At 41.8% G+C, this 16,611-nt stretch overlaps 1 protein-coding gene across 2 annotated transcripts in view; it reads left to right on the top strand.

Annotated features, from left to right (window-relative positions):
- Positions 1 to 16,611, top strand: part of LOC137623348 (kinesin-like protein KIF23) — a 180,855-nt gene that overhangs the window by 40,056 nt on the left and 124,188 nt on the right. The window lies entirely within an intron of this gene.

Genomic DNA, 16,611 nt, shown 5'->3' on the forward strand with positions numbered 1-16,611 from the left:
GCTACTTCGCGGTCCGACCATCGCGGATTCACGGCTTCGCGGACTTTTTTCATTAAATACGGCATCCGATTTCATCAGCAAACCACTATTTTTGGGGGAAACATCATTTTATTCTAGAAAATTGCTACTCTTTAAATAGTTAATTGCACATTAAGAAAGCATGTACTTTTGTTTTTAAATTTCGGGTGTGTTTTAAAAATCGAGTATTGTTGACTTCTTTTTGTTTTACTTTTGGCTGTGATCAGATCAGCTGACGTCTAGCTGCCGGTCTCAAGAATATGCGCGTACGAAGTATTGTTTATACCATTTCTTAACTTATTCAAACCATCTATACAGTTGATATTACTTAAGCACCAATGTGTGTTATAACCTATCATATTTTTTTGTTTATTACATTTAAAACTCTCTCTCTCTCTCTCTCTCTCTCTCTCTCTCTCTCTCTCTCTCTCTCTCTCTCTCTCTCTCTCTCTCTCTCGGCTACTTTTCACTACTTGTCATTCCTTACCTCTATCTCACTAACAAATGAAATCTTTGTTGCTTCACAAAGTTTCATTTATATTGAAAATCAATCATGATTCAATTTTCCTTACTTTCTCCAATCTTGCACTATGTCACATCGAACGTTACAGCGGTAACTTAATTGTTCGACAACTTTAAAAATCGGCCTAGTACTTGCTTCTTCTCTTACTTTTTTTTTTAGATGGTTTCATAATTGAGGGGGGTACAACTTGATTTATAACTGAAGTTAGGAAAAGTATTTTGGATATGGAATGGAGAATCATCTTTAGTAACAGTTTAGAATTATCGTAAATTATCATTCGGTCATTAGTGGCATTTTGTTATTGTTGATTAAACGCCAAAAAAAAAAAGAAAAAAAATTGTTTTCCTGCTTTGCTACTTATGTAGGATTTTATATAGATACGGTAAATAATATTTGTAACAACATATTTACTAAAAGCTTTTAATATCATTATTTATCACTTTCATCATGCGCGTTTAATGCCTTCTTTTCAATATTAAACTTACCCGATGATCATTAAGCTGTCAGCTCTGCTGCCCGACAGAAAAACTACGGGCGGAATACGCCAGCGATCGCTATACAGGTGGGGGTGTACATCAACAGCGCCATCTGTCAAGTAGGTACTCAAGTACTCGATGTCAACAAAGAACCAATTTTCTCTCTGTCGTGCCACTGGCAAGACCTACTAAATACGCTGTTACTAACTGGATTTGTTTTCACAACTATTTGGTGAAGTACACTATTCCAGTTTTGAGCTTTCGCTATGCAGGGGTTTTATCTTCATTTCAAAACTTGAACTCATTTTGGATAGATTTTATTTTGGTGACAAAGAGAGTATGGACTCTCTTTCACTTTTAAATGGCCGACCCTTCCCTTAGACGGAAGTGTCTTTAGGTTTTTAGTAATTTTGCTTAACACGTTATAGATCTATATATTTTATATCTCTCCGCCTTTATTAGGCCTCTTCGATTAACTTTCCATTTATTATAAACATATAAAAATAAATTTTTATGTTTTGTTTATTTGCGACCTTTCCTTTTAGTAGGCGGTCCTAACTTGGAACCGAAGTTAATCAACGTTGAGCCCGTTATATCGTATTTAACCTTTAAAGAATTTAAAACTTTTTAAATTTAATGTTTTATGAAAGAATTTCTTTGATAGTCTCGTACTGTTTTCAAAGATGAACTAACGTTTAGTTTTTTAATCTACGCAGTTGTTGACGTTCAGGACGTTCAACTTGCGCTCTATCGTTACGATAGAGAGAGAGTGTATCACGGTTTCACTTTGCAATAAGAGTAAACCTATTCTAGCGTTTCGTTCATTCTTTCTTAGCTTAAATGGTTTAAATTCTAAATTAAAGGAACTTTTTATTTGGAAAACCTTTCAGTTTTTTCCTTTAGCAAATAACATGTTTTGACGATATATAATTGGGCTCTTCTCTCAGGTGCGAAATCTAGAGAGAAAGAGAGAGATAGAGACGGAGGGAGAGAGAGGAGGATAAACGTTTCGTTCAAGCGGGTAACGTTGTTCTCGTGTTACTCTCCTCCCTAGTCGCAGTAGGGGAAGAAGGTAAAACGTTTCTGAGGTTTTATTCTTGTTCCCAGGCTATGTGCGGTGAGAGATTGTAAACGTAGTTTATTTGATCTAGTGTTTAGTCTCTTTCCCAGCCACTGAATTCTTTATCTTTATATATGTTTTCTGTTGCATTATACGACTGTTTTCGCAATTACTACCTTTTAATGAAGGGTAGGATTGCGTGTTTCAGGTAGAAATCAGTAAAAGTTTCGATTTCAGTGAAATAAGTGCAAAACAGAAAATCAAGGTGATAAAGTGATATGCGCAAAGTGTTACAGTGTTGCGTCCGAGGGTTCGTCTGTTCGTGCCTGTCGTTCACCTAGTCCGGGACCTCTTGCAAGCTCCCAAGCCCAGGGGAGAAGTAATGTCGAACGACTTATGGGTTCCTCAGGCCTTGATCAGCGAACAGACGTTTTTCCCTCCGTGGTTTCGGGCGTATCTACCCAAGATCGCCCCACCCACACAAAGACGAGAGAGCCCATTTACTTCTCGTCTGCGGAAGAGGTTTCTCGTAAGAAACCTTGGACCAAGGTCTCGCAGCTTATTAAGTGCAAGTCGGTCCCTTCCGCGCAAGTCCAACGGCCCAGGTGTAGCCACTGGGTCAGTTCGGACTCGCTGCAGTCATCCGACGACTGCACACCTCCCAAGAGAGGCAAGGTGGTACCGCAACAGGCAGTAACTCCGTCTGTTGCCGCACCCGCTGTTTTAGACCCTCAGTCACAACGGACAGTAGCTCCGTCTGTTGCCGCTTTTGTAGACCCTGAGTGGTCTTTACTGCAGTCTATGCAGACTCAGTTAGCTGCGGTTATGCAGGAGTTTCGTGCGGAGAAGGTTAACGCTGCACCCGTTAGCCTACAACCTGCCACGGTTGTGCGCCCAGCTCACGCTGAGGCTGCCTGCTCCCACACTCCGGCTGCGGAGAGGTTGGCGCTGCACCCGTTAGCCTACAACCTGCCACGGTTGTGCGCCCAGCTCACGCTGAGGCTGCCTGCTCCCACACTCCGGCTGCGGAGAGGTTGGCGCTGCACCCGTTAGCCTACAACCTGCCAGGGTTGTGCGCCCAGCAGACGCTGAGGCTGCCTGCTCCCACACTCCAGCTGTGAGAGCTCCTCCACCCATGCGCAGTCTACCCTGCCAGACGCATGCTGACTCCCACAGACGCACGGAGCTCTCCGTTGCCGTGCGTGAGCTACCACAACAACAGGAGGGTGGAGTTAAGCTGCCGTGTTTTGACACGGTGCGTCAGCCTCCGCAACCCACTGTGGTTACCGCCACTCACCCGCAGCAGACTAGTCAGTCAGGAGTTGAGGCTTCCCCACACAGCTTTGGTTGTTGCCAGCTCACAGACTGTCAAACAGTTACATGACGTTGCCTTCTGGTCTGCTACTAATGCACCAGTGCTGTATGTCCTCACGCACCTGTTGTGGTTGACAGTTCAGTTTTTTGACAGTTCACAGACTGTCAAGCAGTTACATAACGTTGCCTTCTGGTCTGCTGCTAATGCACCAGTGCTGTATGTCCTCACGCACCTGTTGTGGTTGACAGTTCAGTTTTTGACAGTTCACAGACTGTCAAGCAGTTACATAACGTTGCCTTCTGGTCTGCTGCTTATGCACCAGTGAGACCCTCACTGAGATAACCTAGCTTTTCTCGGACAAGGTTCCTGTGGATGAGAAAGTGCTGTTCTCCCTCCTACTGATATTCCTTTGAGGACTCTGTCATTTGGAGAGGAGCCTTAAGCTGCTTAGCCTCCTATGGACTTTAATTAAAGCATAACAAGGCTTCCAGGGATGGTAAATGGTTCCGCTTCAGTCGCTAACCCCATCTGTTGCCACACCTGCTCCCGTAGACCCTAATGGGCTTTGCTGCAAGACATGCAGTCCAAGCTTGTGTCCTTGATAGAGGACTTTTTACGGAGAAGAACCTTCTGGCCAACAACCTTCCTACCGGTTGGTTGTGCGCCCTGTTGACACTGAGGTATCCTACTCGCGTCCGCCAGTTGAGGTGGTTCCTCAACCGATGCGACCCAGTGTGGGTTGCCAGTCGCACGTTGACGTTAAGCGACGCTCGGAGGTGGTTGTTGAAGTGTGTCACTAGGAAGACGTTCAACAACCAGCAGAGGTGACTTGTTGTGACGCAGTGCGGCAACCTCAGCAACCCAGTAGGGTGTTGACTGCACAACCCAGACAGTCTAGACAGTTTCGGGTTGACGCTGTACTTCCTCGGGTCCCCATGGTTGACAGTTCACAGACTGTGCAGCAGTACCATGATATTGCGTCCGGCTCCGTCACGCATCCACCAGTGCGACCGGATTCAGCGAGTCAGACGTTGCCCACTCCGTTGCCGTTTCCTCATCAGTTTCGGATAGGAACCCTCTGATGAGGACGTTGCTGAACTAGACGATCAACCCCCAGCCCTGCTATCCATCCAGAAGATGCTGAAGAAGGAACGCTGCCCTGTCAGGCTGTGGATGAGTCTGGTAAGGACACTGTCATCCGTGGTTCTTTTGTGTCACTTGGAAGACTACACCTCCGTCCTCTTCTGTATCATCTAGCTTTTCACTGGAAAAAGGACAAGACGCTAGAAGCGGTCTCGATCCCGGTTTCCGGAAAGATAAAGTCTGGTCTGACTTGGTGAAAGGACTTTATCAACCTTAGAAAGGGTCTTCCCCTGACTGTTCAGACTCCCAACCACGTTCTCTTCTCGGATGCATCGGACGTAGGCTGGGGTGCGACATTAGGCGGTAGGGAATGCTCGGGATTATGGAACTCGAGTCAAAGGACAATGCATTTCAACTGCAAGAAGCTACTGGCAGTACGTCTGACCTGGAAAAGCTTCAGGTCTCTCCTTCAAGGCAAAGTGGTGGAGGTGAACTCGGACAACACCCGGCTTTGACGTACTTCTCCAAGCAAGGAGGGACCTACTCTCTGACATGGTACGAGATCGCAAGGGACCTCCTCACCTGGTCAACAGGTCTAGACTTTTCACTAGTAACGAGGTTCATCCAAGGCAACTTGAATGTCATAGCAGATTGTCTCAGTAGGAAGGGACAAATAATTCCAACAGATTGGACCCTCCACAAGGATGTATGCAAGAGACTTTGGGCCACCTGGGGCCAGCCAACCATAGATCTCTTCGCAACCTCGATGACCAAGAAGCTCCCAATAGTTTGCTCACTTACCCGGACCCAGCAGTAGTTCATATAGATGCCTTTCTACTAGATTGGTCACATCTAGATCTATATGCATTCCCTCCGTTCAAGATTGTCAACAAGGTACTGCAGAAGTTCGCCTCTCACGAAGGGACAAGGTTGACGCTAGTTGCTTCCCTCTGGCCCGCGAGAGAATAACTCACCGAGGTACTTCGATGGCTAGTAGACGTTCCCAGAACACTTCCCCTAAGGGTGGACCTTCTACGTCAGCCACGCGTAAAGAAGGTACACCAAGGCCTCCACGCTCTTCGTCTGACTGCCTTCAGATTATCGAAAGACTCTCGAGAGCTAGAGGCTTTTCGAAGGAGGCAACCAGAGCGTTTGCTAGAGCAAGGAGAACATCCACCCTTAGAATCTACCAATCGAAGTGGGAAATCTTCCGAAACTGGTGCAAGTCAGTATCCGTATCCTCGACCAGTACCTCTGTAACTCAAATAGCTGACTTTCTCTTATATCTGAGGAAAGAACGATCTCTTTCAGCTCCCACTATCAAGGGTTACAGAAGCATGTTGGCATCAGTCTTCCGTCACAGAGGCTTAGATCTTTCCAAAAATAAAGATCTACAAGACCTCCTTAAGTCTTTTGAGACCACGAAGGAGCGTCGTTTGGTTACACCTGGTTGGAATTTAGACGTGGTACTAAGATTCCTTATGTCAGACAGGTTCGAACCGCTACAATCAGCCTCCCTGAAAGATCTCACCTTTAAGACTCTTTTCCTGATATGCTTAACCACAGCTAAAAGAGTCAGTGAGATTTATGCCTTCAGCAAGAACATCGGATTCTCATCCGAAACGGCTACATGTTCTACAACTTGGTTTTCTAGCCAAACACGAGCTGCCTTCTCGGCCTTGACCAATATCGTTCGATATTCCAAACTTATCGCATGGTTTGAAATGAACTAGAAAGAGTATTATGTCCTGTAAGAGCTCTTAAGTTCTATTTAAAAACCTTTACGAGGCCCGTCTGAAGCTTTATGGTGTTCAGTTAAGAATCCATCTTTGCCTTTGTCAGAGAATTCTTTATCCTATTTTATCAGACTGTTAATACGAGAAGCTCATTCCCATCTGAATGAGGAAGACCAAGCTTTGCTGAAGGTAAGGACACACGAAGTTAGAGCTGTCGCAACTTCCGTGGCCTTTAAACAAAATAGATCTCTGCAAAGTATATTCGACGCAACCTATTGGAAAAGCAAATCAGTGTTCGCGTCTTTTATCTTAAGAATGTCCAGTCTCTTTACGAGACCTGTTACACTCTGGGACCATTCGTAGCAACGAGTGCAGTAGTGGTGAGGGCTCCACCACTACAATTCCCTAATTCCATAACCTTTTTAATCTTTCTCTTGAAATGTTTTATTATTGTTTTGGGTTGTCCGGAAGGCTAAGAAGCCTTTCGCATCCTACTTGATTTGGCGGGTGGTCAAAGTCATTTCTTGAGAAGCGCCTATATTAGAGGTTTTGATGAGGACCTTTAGTATGGGTTGCAACCCTTCATACTTCAGCTCCTAGGAGTCGCTCAGCATCCTATGAGGATCGCGAGGCTCAGTAAGGAAGACGTACTTAAAAAGGCAGAGTAATTGTTCAAGTCGACTTCCTTACCAGGTACTTATTTATTTTATGTTTGTTATTTTGAATAACTGCTAAAATAAAATACGGAATACTTAGCTCATAATAATGTCAACATGTAATGCTGGTCTCTACCCACCCCCCTGGGTGTGAATCAGCTATATGATCATCGGGTAAGTTTAATATTGAAAAATGTTATTTTCCTTAGTAAAATAAATTTTTGAATATGCTTACCCGGTGATCATAAATTAAAGGACCCACCCATCCTCCCCAATAGAGACCCAGTGGACAGAGGAGAAAATTGGTTCTTTGTTGACATCGAGTACTTGAGTACCTACTTGACAGATGGCGCTGTTGATGTACACCCCCACCTGTATAGCGATCGCTGGCGTATTCCGCCCGTAGGTTTTTCTGTCGGGCAGCAGAGCTGACAGCTATATGATCATCGGGTAAGTATATTCAAAAATTTATTTTACTAAGGAAAATAACATGTTTGTTTATTACGATCGAAGATGGAGCGTACAGTAAACGAATGGAAGGTTTCCGTTTCAGACGGCGTCATAAAGAAAAACATTATATAAATGGCATTCATTTAATTTATTTTGAAGTCCTAAGAAAAATTAAGTTAAACATTGGTAATAACAAAATCAATATATATCAATACTTGGTAAGATTGCTGTCGATGCAAAAACTAACCTATACACAGATGTGTAAATGCGTCTGTTTCTTCATTATGATCAGAGATAAACGTAAACAAAACATTGGTTGCCAATTTTTATCGTGCTTTTTGGCGTGTTTAGGAAACGCATGATATAAAATTGCCTTTAATATTTGTGCCTGTTTTAGTTTAGGGTACTGTAGTACATGCATCAAGTGTTCTGTACATTAAAGGGTAGTTTGTTAACAGTACTACGTAAAGGGATGGTTTTAAAAGACTGAATATGCATGTTAAATAAATACGTAAATATGGTGTCCCTACTTCGCAGATTTTCAGCTATCGCGGCTGGGTTTGGAACCTATCTACCGCGATAAACGAGAGTTCACTGTACATATATGTATGTATATACTGTATTTATTTTATTTGTTCATTTATTTATCTTTCGTTATTACTGCCTGCTTAGATGAATGGGAGAAGGGATCACAGTTGGGAGGTATTTGCATTCAAAGCCATATGTGAGAGTATTGGATGATCTCAGCCATCCCAAAGATGGTTTGGACCTTTTTGGCGGAACTACTCTCAAGGTTTGGGTCATCGGAATCCAGGGGGATCCAATCCTTGAGGTGGGACTCTTGGCTTCTGGCCAGAAGCCCATCATTACAGATATGGGGAGGATGGTTCCATATATCCTTGGTCTCAGTTCTAACAGGCGGGTTTAGCTTACGCCTGTGCCTCTATATCTGTTTTGATGCTATCCTTCGGGTAGGGTATGGAGTGGGCCATCTGGGAAGTATACTCTCATTGTGCCGATAGTGGAGAATACAAATTTCCTTTCCAACGTATGATACTTTCTTATAATTCTCAAGAAGGTAAACCAACAAAACAACCAACAAAAAACATAAAGAAAATCCCACCCTTAACTATGGACCCTTCAAACACTGACTCCCCATCCCCTGGATTTGCTGACTCCATCCCCTGCACTGTTGACGACCTCTGATAATTTGAATAGGGAAAGTTCTGTTGGTGATCTCGGAACGGGAAGGGACCATTCTACTGATATTTGGGTAACACGAGGAAACTTCGAATCCTTCATATTACCCAAATTCCAATAGAGACAACTACGATGGCATTTGAGTGCTATGGATGTAAAAAAGAAATAAGGATGAAACTTGAAGATGAAAAATGGGATTCATGGATATCTTACAGTAGTTATGACGAAGCTTTTAGTGCAATAAGTAACATGAATAATATTAAAATTAATAACTTGAATGTCACAGCTGCTCTCTGCGATAAGGTACCAAAGGATTTGGATGTACAGTGAACCCTAGTTTATCGCGGTAGATAGGTTCCAGACGCGGCCGCGATAGGTGAAAATCCGCGAAGTAGTGACACCATATTTACCTATTTATTCAACATGTATATTCAGACTTTTAAAACCTTCCCTTGTACGTAGTACTGTTAACAAACTACCCTTTAATGTACAGAACACTTAATGCATGTACTACAGTACCCTAAACTAAAACAGGCACAAATATTAAAGGCGATTTTATATCAATGGTTTCCTAAACACGCTAAAAAGCACGATAAAAAATGGCAACCAATGTTTTGTTTACGTTTATCTCTGATCATAATGAAGAAACAAACTGGAGGTAGAGCTTTGCTTATTACCCAGACATATTTCCCATACTTTTCCCTTAGAACTACATCACATCTTCCTACTTTAGATATATATATATATATATATATATATTGTGTGTGTGTGTGTATATATATATATATATATATGTAAATATGTATACACATATACATACCTACATATATACATACATACATATATACATAAATACATGCATACATATATATATATATATATATATATAATACTGTATATATATGGGTTATGGAAAAAATCCGCGAAGTGGTGAATCCGCGATGGTCGAACCGCGAAATAGCGAGGGTTCACTGTATATAGGCCTGCCGAGTGGTTGGAAAAAGACGCAGATTTAGTTATGCCCTCCCAAAACCACCAATTTGGCTTTTAGCTGAATCAAAGGGGGCTACAGAGAATTATTATAGAATAGGATAATTAATTCAGAAAAAAAGTAGGAACTACTGCACCGGGAGATATATCTCGTTTTGGAAAAAAATAGTTTCCTCATCCATGCCAAATCAGGTACACAGTCTGTAATACTGTCTTACATAAAAACAAGTAATGATGAAATTAAGTGATGTCAAACCCCACCTAAATTTTAGCTACGGAAGGGGAGAAGTTTTTAACAGAGATCTATATGAATTTACAGAGGAGGAGATACTGGCCATGTGTCCACTAAATGTAAGGAGAGTTCACAAAGTCCCAGGTACATCAATGATAATCCTTACATTCCAAGATGCTGATGTACCTTTCCATATTCTTATTGAAAACGAAAGGATTAAAGTAAGACCATTCAAGCAGAAGCCACTGCAATGCTTTAATTGTTTTAAATTTGGGCACCCGTCTAAAGTTTGCAAAAATGAAAAAATATGTGGTATTTGCTCCAAATCTTACCATGGAGAATGTGCACTTGGAGCCAAGTGTTTAAACTGCAACTTAAATCATGAATTCACAGACAAAAGCTGTGAGCTATATAAGTTGGAGGAAGCTGCCCTCAACAAATCGAATTTAGAACATATAAGTGTGGGACATGCCAAAAGACTATCAAATAAATCAAATACAGTAGGGTCACGAATTATGCGTGTTCGAATTATGCGATTCCCCCATTTATACGGTCGGTAGTTGAAAAAAAAAATTGTTTCAGCAAAGCTATTCAAAGTCTGCAAGTCAAGCTCTACAAAATATATCAAATCTATTGTATTTTTAGGTATATTGGTAGCCCTAAATACAGTGCTTAATAATAAATGTTACCAAACGATATTTATCTTACATTTTGATTATATAATTTCATAATAAATAGCCTAAATAAGGAAAAAATTCCATAACAATGAAATCAACTTTTAACCATGCGAATCCAGCTGACAAAATGTAAAAAGAATTGTGGTTACATTCTCGACAATCTTTATCTTTCTCTAACCTTTCGATAATCTTAATGGTATTGTTAATGAAGGTATATTCAAGCATTATTTTTATTTAGTATAGAATATATAAAAGCTTTAGTTTTCCCTGTGGGTATTCAATGTTTTCACTCGTAGGCTGGGTTCGTTTATCGGCAGTGAATAGCGTAAATTTCGGTAACAAGTTGGCAATATTTTGTCATTTTCTAAACAGTATAGATTTGCTTTACAATTATTTGTTTTGTATAGCACAAGGTGTAATTATAAAATCCTCTCTCCAAGAGAGAGAGAGAGAGAGAGAGAGAGAGAGAGAGAGAGAGAGACTCAAATCTCTCTCTCTCTCTCTCTCTCTCTCTCTCTCTCTCTGTATGTGTGTAAGAAATAAAATCCTAGTTCACATATTACAACCTGAGTTTAAGAATGAAATTAACATGACTAGGTGATCATTTCCTCGCTTCAAGTGGTACAAAAACAAAAACATGGCATTCGATTACAACAGCTGATTCTCTCTCTCTCTCTCTCTCTCTCTCTCTCTCTCTCTCTCGGTGTTATACAATACTTACATGTACTGTCTTAAGAACCCAAAATACATACATACATACATATACCAAAGGCATTTCCCCCAATTTTGGGGGGTAGCCGACATCAACAAGAAACAAAACAAAAAAGGGGACCTCTACTCTCTACGTTCCTCCAGCCTAACCAGGGACTCAGCTGAGTTCAGCTGGTACTGCTAGGGTGCCACAGCCCAACCTCCCACATTTCCAACACAGATGAAGCTTCATAATGCTGAACCCCTTACTGCTGCTACCTCCGCGGTCATCTAAGGCACCGGAGGAAGCAGCAGGGCCTACCGGAACTGCGTCACAATCGCTCGCCATTCATTCCTATTTCTAGCACGCTCTCTTGCCTCTCTCACATCTATCCTCCTATCACCCAGAGCTTTCTTCACACCATCCATCCACCCAAACCTTGGCCTTCCTCTTGTTCTTCTCCCATCAACTCTTGCATTCATCATCTTCTTTAGCAGACAGCCATTTTCCATTCTCTCAACATGGCCAAACCACCTCAACACATTCATATCCACTCTAGCCGCTAACTCATTTCTTACACCCGTTCTCACCCTCACCACTTCGTTCCTAACCCTATCTACTCGAGATACACCAGCCATACTCCTCAGACACTTCATCTCAAACACATTCAATTTCTGTCTCTCCATCACTTTCATTCCCCACAACTCCGATCCATACATCACAGTTGGTACAATCACTTTCTCATATAGAACTCTCTTTACATTCATGCCCAACCCTCTATTTTTTACTACTCCCTTAACTGCCCCCAACGCTTTGCAACCTTCATTGACTCTCTGACGTACATCTGCTTCCACTCCACCATTTGCTGCAACAACAGACCCCAAGTACTTAAACTGATCCACCTCCTCAAGTAACTCTCCATTCAACATGACATTCAACCTTGCACCACCTTCCCTTCTCGTGCATCTCATAACCTTACTCTTACCCACATTAACTCTCAACTTCCTTCTCTCACACACCCTTCCAAATTCTTTCACTAGTCGGTCAAGCTTCTCTTCTGTGTCTGCAACCAGTACAGTATCATCCGCAAACAACAACTGATTTACCTCCCATTCATGATCATTCTTGTCTACCAGTTTTAATCCTCGTCCAAGCACTCGAGCATTCACCTCTCTCACCACTCCATCAACATACAAGTTAAACAACCACGGCGACATCACACATCCCTGTCTCAGCCCCACTCTCACCGGAAACCAATCGCTCACTTCATTTCCTATTCTAACACATGCTTTCCTCCTTTGTAGAACCCAAAATAGGTTTTATTAAAAAGCGTCAATTAAATATAAAATAAAAAATATTATACCGAGTATAAATCCATTTCAATCGTAGCTTAAAATATGACATCCGATTTCGTCAGCAATTACTATTTTTTAGGAAACTTCACTTTATTCTAGAAAATTGCTACTATTTAAATAGTTAACTTTGCTTTAAGAAAACCCTGTACTTTTGTTTTAAATTTCGGAAATGTTTTATAAATCGAGTATTGCTGACTTATGTTTGTTTAACTTTTGGCTGTGATCAGATCAGCTGATGTCTAGCTCTCGGTCTCAAGAATATGAGTGTACGAATACAATAACAAAGCATTGTTTATACCATTTCTTAACTTATTCAAACCATCTATACAGTTGATATTACATAAGCACCAATGTCTTATAACCTATCATATTTATTGTTTAGTGCATTTAAAACCATCATTCTACCCCTTTCTCTCTCTCTCTCTCTCTCTCTCTCTCTCTCTCTCTCTCTCTCTGTCTAGGATACCTTTCGCTACCCCCCTCATTTCTTTCCTCTTTCTATCTCTAACAAATGAAATCTTTGTTGTTTCACAAAGTTCAGTTTTATTAAAAATCAAGCATGATTCAATTTTCCTTACTTCTCCAATCTCGCGCCATCTCTATCATATCGAACGTTCTAGCGGTAACCTAATTGTTCGATGACTTTAAATACCGGCCTAAGACTTTCTTCTTCTTTTACCAAATGGTTCCATAATTGAGGTGGGTACAAGTTGACTTATATCTGCAGCTAAGAAAAGTATTTTGGATATGGAAAGGACAATTATCTTTCGTAAAAGTTTAGAATTATCATAAATTACCATACTGTTAATAGCGGCTCTTTGCTATTGTTGATTAGACGTATAAAAAAAAAAAAATTTCTGCTTTGCTACGAATTTAGGAATTTATATGGATACGGTAAGTAAAATATTTGTAATAACAATGTTTACTAAATGCTTTTAATATCAATATTTATCACTTTAATCATGTGTGTTTAACGCGTTCGTTTGTTTATTATGATCGAAGTAAACAAATGGAAGGTTTCCGTTTCAGGCGGCGTCATAAAGGAAAACGTTTTTTTCATTTATTTCGAAGTTCTAAAAAAAATTAAGTCGAACAACATTGGTAATAACAAAATCATCATATAAAACTAACCTATACAAAGATGTGTAAATGCGTTCGTTTCTTCGTTATGATCAGAGATAAACGTAAACAAAACAATGGTCGTCATTTTTCATTGTGTTTTTTGGCGTGTTTAGGAAACTCGTGATATAAAATCTCCTTTTTTTCAATATTAAACTTAGCCAGTGATCATATAGCTGTCAGCTCTGCTGCCCGACAGAAAACCTAAGGACAAAATACGCCAGCGATCGCTATACAGGTGGGGGTGTACATCAACTGCGCCATCTGTCGAGCAGGCACTCAAGTACTCCATGTCAACACAGAACCAATTTTCTCTCTGTCGTGCCACTGGCAAGACCTACTAAATACGCTGTTACTAACTGGATTTGTTTTCACAACTATTTGGTGAAGTACACTATTCCATTTTTGAGCTTTCGCTATGCAGGGGTTTTATCTTCATCTCAAAACTTGAACTCGTTTTGGATAGATTTAATTATGGTGACAAAGAGAGTATGGACTCTCTTTCACTTTTAAATGGCCGACCCTTCCCTTAGACGGAAGTGTGTTTAGGTTTTTAGTAATTTTGCTTAACACGTTATAGATCTATATATTTTATATCTCTCCGCCTTTATTAGGCCTCTTCGATTAACTTTCCATTTATTATAAACATATAAAAATAAATTTTTATGTTTTGTTTATATGCGACCTTTCCTGATAGTAGGCGGTCCTAACTTGGAACCGAAGTTAATCAACGTTGAGCCCGTTATATCGTATTTAGTCTTTAAAGAATTTAAAACTTTTTAAATTTAATGTTTTATGAAAGAATTTCTTTGATAGTCTCGTACTGTTTTCAAAGATGAACTAACGTTTAGTTTTTTAGACTACGCAGTTGTTGACGTTCAGGACGTTCAACATCGCTCTATCGTTACGATAGAGAGAGTGTATCACGGTTTCACTTTGCAGTAAGAGTAAACCGATTCTGACGTTTCGTTCATTCTTTCTTAGCTTAAATGTTTTAAATTCTAAATTAAAGGAACTTTTTATTTGGAAAACCTTTCAGTTTTTTTCCTTTAGCCAAATAACATGTTTTGACGATATATAATTGGGCTCTTCTCTCAGGTGCGAAATCAAGAGAGAAAGAGAGAGAGAGATAGAGACGGAGGGAGAGAGAGGAGAAAAAACGTTCCGTTCAAGCGGGTAACGTTGTTCTCGTGTTACTCTCCTCCCTAGTCGCTGTACGGGGAAGAAGGTAAAACGTTTCTAGGGTTTTATTCTTGTCCCCAGGCTTTGTGCGGTGAGAGATTGTAAACGTAGTTTATTTGAACTAGTGTTTAGTCTCTTTCCCAGCCACTGAATTCTTTATCTTTATATATGTTTTCTGTTGCATTATACGACTGTTTTCGCAATTACTACCTTTTAATGAAGGGTAGGATTGCGTGTTTCAGGTAGAAATCAGTAAAAGTTTCGATTTCAGTGAAATAAGTGCAAAACAGAAAATCGAAGTGATAAAGTGATATGCGCAAAGTGTTACAGTGTTGCGTCCGAGGGTTCGTCTGTTCGTGCCTGTCGTTCACCTAGTCCGGGACCTCTTGCAAGCTCCCAAGCCCAGGGGAGAAGTAATGTCGAACGACTTATGGGTTCGTCAGGCCTTGATCAACGAACAGACGTTTTCCCTCCGTGGTTTCGGGCGTATCTACCCAAGATCGCCCCACCCACACAAAGACGAGAGAGCCCATTTACTTCTCGTCTGCGGAAGAGGTTTCTCGTAAGAAACCTTGGACCAAGGTCTCGCAGCTTATTAAGCGCAAGTCGGTCCCTTCCACGCAAGTCCAACGGCCCAGGTGTAGCCACTGGGTCAGTTCGGACTCGCTGCAGTCTTCCGATGACTGCACACCTCCTAAGAGAGGCAAAGCGGTACCGCAACAGGCAGTAACACCGTCTGTTGCCGCACCTGCTGCTGTAGACCCTAAGTGGTCTTTGCTACAGTCTATGCAGACACAGTTAGCATCTTTTATGCAGGAGTATCGTGCGGAGAAGGTTGACGCTGCACCCGTTAGCCTACAACCAACCACGGTTGTGCGTACAGTAGACGCTGACGCTACCTGCTCCCGCACTCCGCCTGTGAGAGTTCCACCACCCATGCGCAGTGTACCCTGCCAGCCGCACGTTGACGTTCACAGACGCACGCTACCCTCCGTTGACGTTCGCGAGTTACCACAACAACAGGAGGGTGGAGTTAAGTTGCTTTGTTTTGACGCTGTGCTTCAACCTCCGCAACCCACTGTGGTTACCGCTACTCGCCCGCAGCAGACTAGTCAGTCAGGAGTAGAGGCTTCCCCACACAGCTATGGTTGTTGCCAGCTCACAGACTGTCAAGCAGTTACATGACGTGGCCTTCTGGTCTGCTACTAATGCACCAGTGCTGTATGTCCTCACGCACCTGTTGTGGTTGACAGTTCAGTTTTTGACAGTTCACAGACTGTCAAGCAGTTACATAACGTTGCCGTCTGGTCTGCTGCTAATGCACCAGTGAGACCCTCACTGAGATAACCTAGCTTTTCTCGGACAAGGTTCCTGTAGATGAGAAAGTGCTGTTCTCCCTCCTACAGATATTCCTTTGAGGACTCTGTCATTTGGAGAGGAGCCTTAAGCTGCTTAGCCTCCTATGGACTTTAATTAAATCATGATGATTTTTTAAGGATCTTCGTCCGGATCTTGTAACTGCTGCTCCTCGTTCGCCTAACGTCAGTACTTACACTAGGCCTAGCTACTTCGAAGCCGTTGTTGTTAAGCTAGTGCTCTCTCGCTCTCCTAGAGAGCGTTACGTTGGCTAGGCGACTGGTTTTTGCACCAGGAGGAGTTTTAGGGATACAGCCTTTGATTTCCCTTCTTTTAAACTGGCTTATAGAGCGAGAGTCTGATAGGACACGAGAGAAGTTCTCGGCTTGGGATTTCATGCCTCTGCCCAGGTAGACTTCTCAATTCTGGTAGACTCGCCCTGGCGCCTAGCCAGGAGACGCTCCAAGTTGTTTACAGGTCAACTTCTCAACT

The sequence above is a fragment of the Palaemon carinicauda genome, chromosome 30 (assembly GCF_036898095.1).
Source record: "Palaemon carinicauda isolate YSFRI2023 chromosome 30, ASM3689809v2, whole genome shotgun sequence".
NCBI classification, from domain to species: Eukaryota; Metazoa; Arthropoda; class Malacostraca; order Decapoda; family Palaemonidae; genus Palaemon; species Palaemon carinicauda.